The sequence below is a fragment of the Mustela lutreola genome, chromosome 13 (genome assembly GCF_030435805.1).
Source record: "Mustela lutreola isolate mMusLut2 chromosome 13, mMusLut2.pri, whole genome shotgun sequence".
Lineage (NCBI taxonomy): Eukaryota > Metazoa > Chordata > Mammalia > Carnivora > Mustelidae > Mustela > Mustela lutreola.
Genome location: NC_081302.1, coordinates 73,852,370 through 73,861,532, shown reverse-complemented (window position 1 = coordinate 73,861,532; position 9,163 = coordinate 73,852,370). Strand labels below are relative to the sequence as shown.

The window sequence follows — 9,163 nt, the reverse complement described above, 5'->3', positions numbered from 1 at the left end:
TAAATGAAGTCAGCACAGGCCACGCTTATGAATAGAAGGCAAAAGCCTCGGTTTTATATTTAATTTTAATGTGCTCTTCTGAGAAGTGTTATATTCCTGAGGGAGAGAGAGAGAGATGGGTTGCCTGGGAGACACGGTTCTCAGGCCAGAATCTCTGTTGTCTACGAAGTAGCGTGGACATTACAGAAAGTTACCATACGATGGAATGATTGGAGAAGAGATCGCTTGACTAGAAGAAGGCGTTGGGAGGCAGATGCATGGGCGGGAACACGCCTGCGCGTTCTCGCCGTGCGCACCAGATGGCGGGGCTACCCCTCTCCTGACGCCCAGCGGCTCCTGAGCCGGTCACACACACTAAGCAGGTCAAGGTGTGTTCCTGCCGGACAATGGTGCAACTGTTTACTCTCCAGGAGCAGGGGGCGTGGCTTGTCATCGGCTTGCTACAAGGGTTTCTGCTCGGTCAGGAAGTGCTGGCCCTTGGCCCTGGGTTGCTCTGCCGCTGTTCCCCCCACCCTCCAAGGGGTACTCATCACCTATCCAGGCGCATCACGTTGCTCTGCAGACTCGGGGCGGGGAACTGGTGTAGAGACGCTGACGCACTGTGAGGTGAGGCTGCTGTGAATAACACTCTCTCATCTCTGATCCAGAGACCCATGTCTTCTGTCACATTCCCGAAACGTCTGTGCTCACGGAAGGAGGTAAAGTCGCAGCCGCTTGGTGGGTCTTGACATGAGAACGCAGCTATTGTTCTGAAGTGTAACTAGTGTGTGTTACAAAGCAGTCATCGGGCCCCTAACAAGGGAACTTGTGCTTTGGGAGAAGGACACCTGGTAATGAACACTAATGGCTCCTTTAACAAAGGACACCAGCTTCTACTTAATTTGGATCTTAGGCTGTTGGGTGTAAGATGACATGAATCTGAAAGAAAGAATCAAAACGCGGTCAGAACGCTCTTTTCTTTTTTAAGCGTTTCTTGTGATTACAATGTTCTTGGCAGAATAATGATGCTTTGTTTTAAAAATGAAAACTCCTATGGCAAGGAGTCTCACTGGAAAGGCAGAATGTAAGCTTAGGAACCTTCCATGGCGCAATTTTGCTGAAATGCAAGTAGGCTTTTGGACAGGTAGCTGTCTTTGGGGTGAATTCCAGTTGAAGCCAGGAGGCACGGCGTCCCTCAGTCATCGTCCCACCCAGGTGCACCCGCCCCCACATCTGGGCAGTTTCTTGGAGAGGGTGTTGGCCCTGGCTGGACGGTGGGCTAGCCCAGGGCCGACCTGCACCCTTCCCAGCTGCAGCGGCTGTCAGTTAACAGTGACGCAGTCTCTCTCTCTCAGGCGGAGTGTGCACGACGCCTGCTAAGTACAGTGAGCAGAACACACACAACCCCTCATTTCCCTGCGTTTCTTTCAAGCGCTTCTCCCTTGCACCTGTGTTCAATTTTAGCCTCAGCGGTGTGTCCTTAGACACAAGCATCTCACAATGCTCCTCGTGTGGGCATTTGATGATTGTGATGGTGCTCACACCCTTTCCCTTGACAGTCTCAGTCTCTGACCTGCTAGTATAAGGGAGTCTTCATCCCGTAGTCTTCCCCAAGTTCAGAGGGAGGGCAGCCGGGTCGGTGTCTGGGTCCTGTTTGGGCTGTGATAGAGTCCCACAGCCTGGGTGACTTAGGAAGAGCAATGGAAGTCCAAGATCAGGGTGCAGCATGGTTGGTGGGAGCCCTCTTCCAGATGCCAGGCTTCTGGCTGTATCCTTGCAGGCTCACAATGGCTATGGGGATGGGGGTGGGGAGCTCTCCGGGGCCTCTGGTATGAGGGCACCCATCCCCTTCCGGAGGACTCTACCTTCGTGACTTAGGCACCTCCCAAAGGTCTCACCTTTAAATACCATCCCTTTTGGAGGGTTAGGATTTCAACATATGAATTTGGAGGGACACAAACATTCCAGCCGCAGCAGTAGGAGACTGGATGTTTGTTGGACTTCTGCATATCTTTGCCGGGGAACACACAGACAACCGGAAGCATGCAGATCCCTGTGAGCCTGCCCTGCTGGGGAGAGCAGAGCTGCAGAAGCAAAAGAGGACAGGTGTGGCCGCTCCAGGGGGACTCCCGAGACTGGATAACCTTGGCACAACAGGAAGTGCCCTGTGTGGGCCAGGAATGCAAAGTGCACTCGGTGTCTGCACCAGCACGGTCTGTCTCTGTCGGCTTTGTCAGGCTTCTCCTTTCCTCCCGAGGGTATGCGTCCCCATCCTGGGACCCCCGCCTGCCATCTTGCTCAGGACCTCCTGCTCCGCTTCCTTCTTAGTCACATCTCCCATTTCTGAGACTCTGTTTCTGTCCTTTTGTTCTTTTTATTTCTTTTTATGGTCTGGTTTGAGTTCTTTGTGCACCCATATATATGTGTGAATCATAAATTAAAAAAAAGATTTTTTTTTTAATTTAATGCAATGGGCAAAAAGCCCCAGAGTAGCTTAGAAACACACAAGCGTACTTGGCCCATTGCCCACTCGGTGTCTTACCCAGTCCTGCGACAATCCTAGGCAGAACTAGCAGACTCATTTTACAGGTAAGAAACTGAGGCTCACAGAGGTGAAGGAAGTGGCCCAGGGTCACACGGGGGTGTGCATGGAGCTAGCTCCCACGCTCACACTCCTCATCCCCCAAGAGTGGCAGGAGGGACGTGGGCACCGAGTAGTAGGAACAGCATGGACTTCGGAGCCACACACTCACGAGTGTGTCTTGACACCTTCACGTACCGGCCCTGTAACTTGGTCTCCCTGGGGTTAACAACAGCAGATCTCAGGGGGTCACTGCAAGGTCCTGGAATGGGACAGCCAATGCCCCCACAATGTACACCCCACCCCCCCATCTCCTCTGTTCTCCCCTTGCTAAGCCCACCCACTTTCATCACCTCCTTGTGCCTCAACACACCAAGTGGGCTCTACCTGAGGGCCTTTGCTTGTCCTGTTTCTCTGTCTGGGGCTGCGTGTCCCCAGATGCACAAATGGTTTCCTCCCCACTTCCTCTAGGTCTGTAATCAAGCATCAGCCTCTTGGCAAAGGGTTCCCTGACCTCTGTTCTTAAAATCTCAACTTTCCCCAGCCACTCGCAGTCTTCATCCTTTATTTGCTCGATAGGACATGCAACTCTCCGATATCATACATACCACACTAATTCTTTTTGTCAGTTTTTCCCTGTTAGGAAGCAAATTCCACGAGATCACACAATTTTGCGTTTTTGCTCACTGCCGTCCCCTCGGCTCCTTGAACACCGCAGACAATAAATATTTGTCAAGGAAATCAGTATTATTATTATTCTCCCTCTTTTTGCATGGTCCTGGATCAAGACCCCGCAAAACAACAGAAAGAAAACCAGAGAACCTCTTCTGTGCCTGGGCAGTCCTCAGCCACCTCACGAGGGGCTCAGGGATTTCTCTGTGAGTAGAATTTCTGCAGTTTCATTCTTTTCCCTTCTTCTCTTTGACATATTTCAGTGGTGCATGCTGGGTCAGTTGTTCTGAGTCCTAGAACTGTTCTGGAGCAGAATGGAAATTTGGAGCGCAGACTGCGGACGGGAAGACGCATCACAGGGCACCGTGGGATTGCCTGGCTGGGCCACCTCAGTGTTGGCGCTGAATGTGTCTGCCTATTGTGTCTGGTTTCACTCCTTCCTTGGGTCCACTCTTAGATCCAACTGAGTTCCTGATTGTGTAGCCTGGCTGCTCATGAGAAAGCTTAAATCCACCTGGTTTCTCCAGATCCTGAGTCTGGACCAGAATGTTCTCAGGACAGCTCTGGCCCCCTGAGAGACAACATTCTCCCCCACATAACAATATCCCCCCAATGAATGTCTTTCTGAGATTCTCATATCCTTTTTATGGTAACCTTTGATTTCAAGCATGTCTAACTGCCTATTCCAAATATTTCTAATCACTAATGTGGCTTCCCTGCTGCCAGTCAGATTATCTTCATTCGTGAATTTTGATCTGGTGAATCAGCTTTCTTTCTTTGCTTTTTTTTTTTTTTTAAAGATTTTATTTTATTTAAAGATTTTATTTTATTCATTTGAAAGAGAGAGAGACAGACAGAGCGTAGGGGTGGGGTAGAGGGAGAAGCAGGTTCCCCACTGAGCAGGCAGCCCCGTGTGAGGCTCCATCCCAGTATCCGGGGATCGTGACCTGAGCCAAAGGCAGAGGCTTAACCAACTGAACCACACAGGCACCCCAAAAGATTTAAAGTCATTTCTATACCCAAGGTGGGTCTCCAGCTCACAACCCCAAGATTAAAAGTTGTGGGGTCTGCTGACTGAGCCACCCAGGCATCCCACAGTGAGTCAGCTTTCTTGTTTCTTTTTATCCATGTCCCCTCTGAAGTGTGTGTGTGTGTGTGTGTGTGTGTGTGTGTGGCATTTTGGCATACAATTCCCCTAGAAAACACACATAGGGTTCTTCTTCACTCTATTTTTGTTGGGAGGCTGCATCTCTCCTTCCACAGCGCTCTGTGTATATGGTCCAACTGAAGGGAGTCTTTTCAATGGCTCTTGCCATAGATGTCTGACTCTTCTTCTGCTGGCGATGCCCCCAACTCCTGCCACAGGATTGTACATTTCCACCTTATTGCTCTCAGGCTCTTCCATGGAACGCAGGACGCAGTGTGACTGGGGTCCCTGTTTTGAGCAGCAGCTTTCAGCAGACTGGCTGGTCTGCCGGTCTTCCTTCTCTCTTCGCTTTGGCAACAAGAAACTTCTCTGTCAGACCGATTCCCTGGGTGAGATGGTGTGGAGCCGGGCCACAGCCAAATGGTGATGAGTATGTAGCATGAAAGAGGAAAAACCCTATGTTTTATCATGAGAACAAAGAATAGAGAAAGGCAGAAAGAAGAAGGGTGAGAACATCCTGGGCAGCCTCTTCCCTGAGGCTCCTGGAGCTGGCCTGGTTCATGCCTTCTTAAAGCCTAATCCTTAGAGTCTATAAAATAATTCATTGTTTTTCTAATAAACTTCCTGTGTTATATGTTTTTAATGTTTGCGTGAGTTGGGTTCTACTACTAATAAGAGTAGTGAAAATGATACTGACACTAATAATGTAGTTAAACTAAATGTTTACCATGTGCCAAGTACTTCATACTTAGACAACTTTTATTCCTACAGTAACCCACTTTACAGATGAAGAAACTGAGGCACGAACAGAGAGGCTAATTAACTCATCCAAATTGCCCAGCCAGTGAGTAGCAGAGCCAGGATTTGTACTTGAAATCTGACCCCAGGCCTGTACCCTCGACCATAGGATACAGGATCTCTCTCTAAAAGAATTATGGTGTTCCTTTCATGAGAAGCCTCCCAGCATCCTTCGTTTAGGGCAAACCTTCCCACATCATTAACTTGTATGTGGCTCTATATTTGCTCTGATCTTAACCATGGAGGACCATATAGAAGAAGGGCAGACATCATCTGTGTCTCCCCCCACACCGAGCTATCTTTGGATTCTAGATCAAGACATAGAAAAGGGAAGAAATTCCATGAAAAGGACGCATAGCCACCCTTCATGAGCCCATTCTCCCAGAGGTGTATTCTTCTGGTGATGGGATACTGGTCTACTGCCAAACCCTATTAAAGGCAAAGCCATAAGTAAAGTAAACTTAAATTGTATTTCGGTTTTCCATGCCTCTGTTACTCTAGTTCCCACCCCTCCTCATGTGGCCAAAAGTTTTTGTAGCGTTGAAAATCCGAGGAGGAAAGGAATTACACCAGACAGGACGAAAGGGGGTTCAGCTCTCCTTTAAGGTGTTGAAGAATTCTATCTCATGCAAATACTAATAAAGGTCTTGGTTACAAATAAAAGCCTTCACATTGGCTCTGATACAGAGAGACGTAGTCCTGAGCCCCACCTTGATGTCTGAGTGAGGATGAGAATTCTGGTGGCGTTCACGGGGCTCTTTATTAATAGCTTTCTGTGGCAGCCAAATTCGTGATGAAGCAATACCTTCTGGCCAAGACAGAGACACTTTCAGAGGCACACACAGTCAGCAGCTGGCTCAGAAGGACCCGGGGTATTGGATCTGGACACCGAAATAGGTAATGTTGGATGTCCTAATATTCTCTCACAATATGGGAGAAATTAGATGCACTTTTGCCAGGTGCCCAAATAGCTCTGAATAAATTAAAAATAAGAATCTTTTTAGTATATTGAGTACTCTCTGTGGCAGGGACTCGGATAAGTGTTACAGTTACTTCATTTTCATGCTTGATGATGGTTAGTTTAAGTCTTGGCTTGGCTAGGCTCTGGCACCCAGTGACTTAATCAAAGACAAATCTAGGTGTCGCCATGAAGGTACTTGGTAAATATGGCTAACACCTACTATCAATCTTGGGTTTTTTGTTTTGTTTTATTTTATTTTATTTTATTTTATTTTATTTTATTTTTTTGAGAGAGAGTGCAAGGGGAGGGGCAGAGGGAGATGGGGAGGGGGAGAGAGAGGTGAAAGATGGGGAGAGAGAGAGAAAAGTAAATCTCAAGCAGACTCCATGCTAACCACAGGGCCCGACATGGGGCTCGATGCCATGACCCTGAGAGCATGACCTGAGCCAGACACTTAACTGACTGAACCACCTGGCACCCCTGCTGTTAGTGGATTTTTAAGCAAAGGGAGATTACCCTCCATAATATGGGTGGGTCTCACCCAATCAGTTGAAAGGCCTTATGAGCAACAACTGAGGTTTCCTGAAGAAGAAGAAATTCTGCATCAACACTAGCAGCATCAACTCCTGCCTGTGTCCCCAGCCTGCCCTATGGGTTTCTGATTTGCCAGTCCACATACTGTATAAGCCAAAATCTTCAAAGAAAGCTCTTGATATACATAAAGGAGATAGATAGAGATAAAGATAGTCTGTCTTTCTGGAGAAGCCTTCTAGAAATCCTACGATTATCTCCACTTTGATTCTCAGAGGCGTTGTCATTAGGGAACCTGCCCTGTCACCCAGCTAGCAAGAGGCAGAGCTGGGTCTGTTTGCAGCATCTGCGGTTGAAATGCCACGAGATGTGGTCTTCCCAGGCTCCTGGAAGTACAAGAAGCCCGGCCAGGGAGTTCTGGAGAAACGAAACGCATGCTGAAGTAGATGGCAAGCCTGCAGCCATTTCCCTGAGGGTTTCCAGGAGTTAAGGCTGAAGACTGACTCTTGAGTCTCAGAAAACCTGCTTCTTCACAGCCTGATGTGGCAAACAAACCCACTTCTGGCCACTGTGTTGCCGTCTTCAACTTTTCTTGCCATGGCTAACTTGGCGTGCGTTCCTGCCAGCCTGGTCCCCCAGTCCCTCCATCCATACCTGGGCGGCATGTGTCCCCAGCTCAGCTGCTCCACACTTTGTCTAACTGCCTCTCGGCCGCCTGCTCTGCATTCCTGCCCTGAGACGAGACCCTGTGTGGATCTTGCCCCTGGTGAATTCTGGGCATGCAACTCAGGGCTTGGCATGTACCTCTACTGGAAGAGCATGTGTTGAAGGAAGTCATGACTGGCTGCTGTGAATGTCATCACTTCGCAGGGTGATTTAAACTTGTCTACAGCCTCCATTTTTGGGGACATGCTGTCAAGGGGCCAATAGCCCCATGACCCGAGGTTCTGGATTTAGACCCCGGATCTCTGCTGTTGGATTTGCTGTTAATGAATGAATAAATGATCTGCCGTCCGTGATGAGAGAAGCCCTGCTCTGCGTCTGCACTGAGCAGGGCGGGCACGGCCGAGAACACCGAGACGCTCCTGGGTCGTCCTCACATGGGAGATCCATGCTCACCGCGTGCCCCTTGGAGCTTGCTGTCAGAATCAATACGCTAGGGATGGATTTGCAAAGTCCTGTCACCGACCGTATAATGAGAACAAACCTTCAGAAAATGAGCATTCCTTTAGAAAAGTGGCACTCAGGAGAGAGAGAGAGAGAGCCGGGCCAGACAAGGACAGGGAGACCTGGGTGTTTATCATGCGACCAGAGTCGGCTGGGGAAATCCCACAGGGTCCAGCGTTGTGGTGTATCATGTGAATTTCATGAGAGAGCGAAAAGAGCACCGACCTGGGAGTTCGATGACCTGACCAAGTCCTCAACCCTGCAAGCCTTAGTTTACTGATGAGGGTCATCGGTCCTTGGGGCCTCATGGATTTCGAGATAAGATTGCCTCAAACCTCCACTTGGACAGCTGGGATGTCCGAAGTCCCCTCTGAGTTTAGGCATTGCTCTGGGCCTCCACTCCCGGTTCTCTCCCCTTCTCCCTTCCGAGACTGCCGCCTCCGTCTCCCCAGACCTGTACCCGGAACTCAGCATCTGGTTGCTCCCCTGTGCATTCCCCTCTTGCAAGGATCTGTAGGCCACGAGGTGGTGGGCATGTGGGGTCCGCAATTGAGTCCCTTTTCTGCCGGCCCCGCTCTCAGAAGGACTGAGGCGGGATCTGTGAACAGGGGCAGCTTCACACCAATGCCATTTTTACCTTTGCCTACCGCCCATGCGACAGCTGAGACCCTGAAACTCCCAGGCGCCCTGCAGCTCCTCACGGCTCTTTCTGTATTGCATACTGCATGGGGCACCGAGTCCTTAATCAATGTGCTCATGTCTTCCAGAGAGTGAGGCTAAGCAGTCAGCCCCCAGACTGCAGGCCTGAAAGACACACCTGGTGCCCATCACCGTCTCGTGCAGAGCACGCTTCCCTTTTCCTCCTCTGACCACAGAGGCCACGCAGGCCCCTCTGGCTTCCCCTTGTCCAAGGGGGAATCTCCACTGGTTTTGGTGATCGTTCTGTTCTCCCAACGTGCTAGATGAATCCCACGGCGGATGCCTCTCCAGGTCAAGCTGGGCTTCCATGGCAGAGGAACGAGTGACTCTCTGGCTCAGGCATCAGCAAACCTGATTCTCGAGCAAGTTCCAGAATGGACCAGCTGTGTGACCTGAAGGCCAGTCTCTGACTTTCCTGAGCATCAGTTTCCACTTAAAATGGCAATGAAGTCATGATTTCCATTTCTTCCACAGCTTGTATGAGGCTCAAACGAGCAAACATATGTGAAAGAACACACTTTATTTCACAAGCACTCTCCATATAAGGTGTTACAAAAACACAAAATACACAGAGGGAGCTTATCTCTAAATTTTCAGATTTGGGATTCCCCCCTTCCTCCCCCCACCA

At 49.6% G+C, this 9,163-nt stretch overlaps 1 long non-coding RNA gene across 2 annotated transcripts; it reads left to right on the top strand.

The window, feature by feature from the left end:
* On the top strand, nucleotides 1-5,130 carry LOC131813542 (uncharacterized). 2 transcript variants are annotated; one of them, XR_009346868.1, is made up of 3 exons: nucleotides 1-698; nucleotides 3,349-3,438; nucleotides 4,628-5,130. It is a non-coding gene; the product is annotated as an uncharacterized LOC131813542 (long non-coding RNA). The 2 variants fall into 2 exon arrangements; XR_009346869.1 differs by having other exon boundaries at nucleotides 24-606.
* The last annotated feature ends 4,033 nt before the right edge of the window (nucleotides 5,131-9,163 follow it).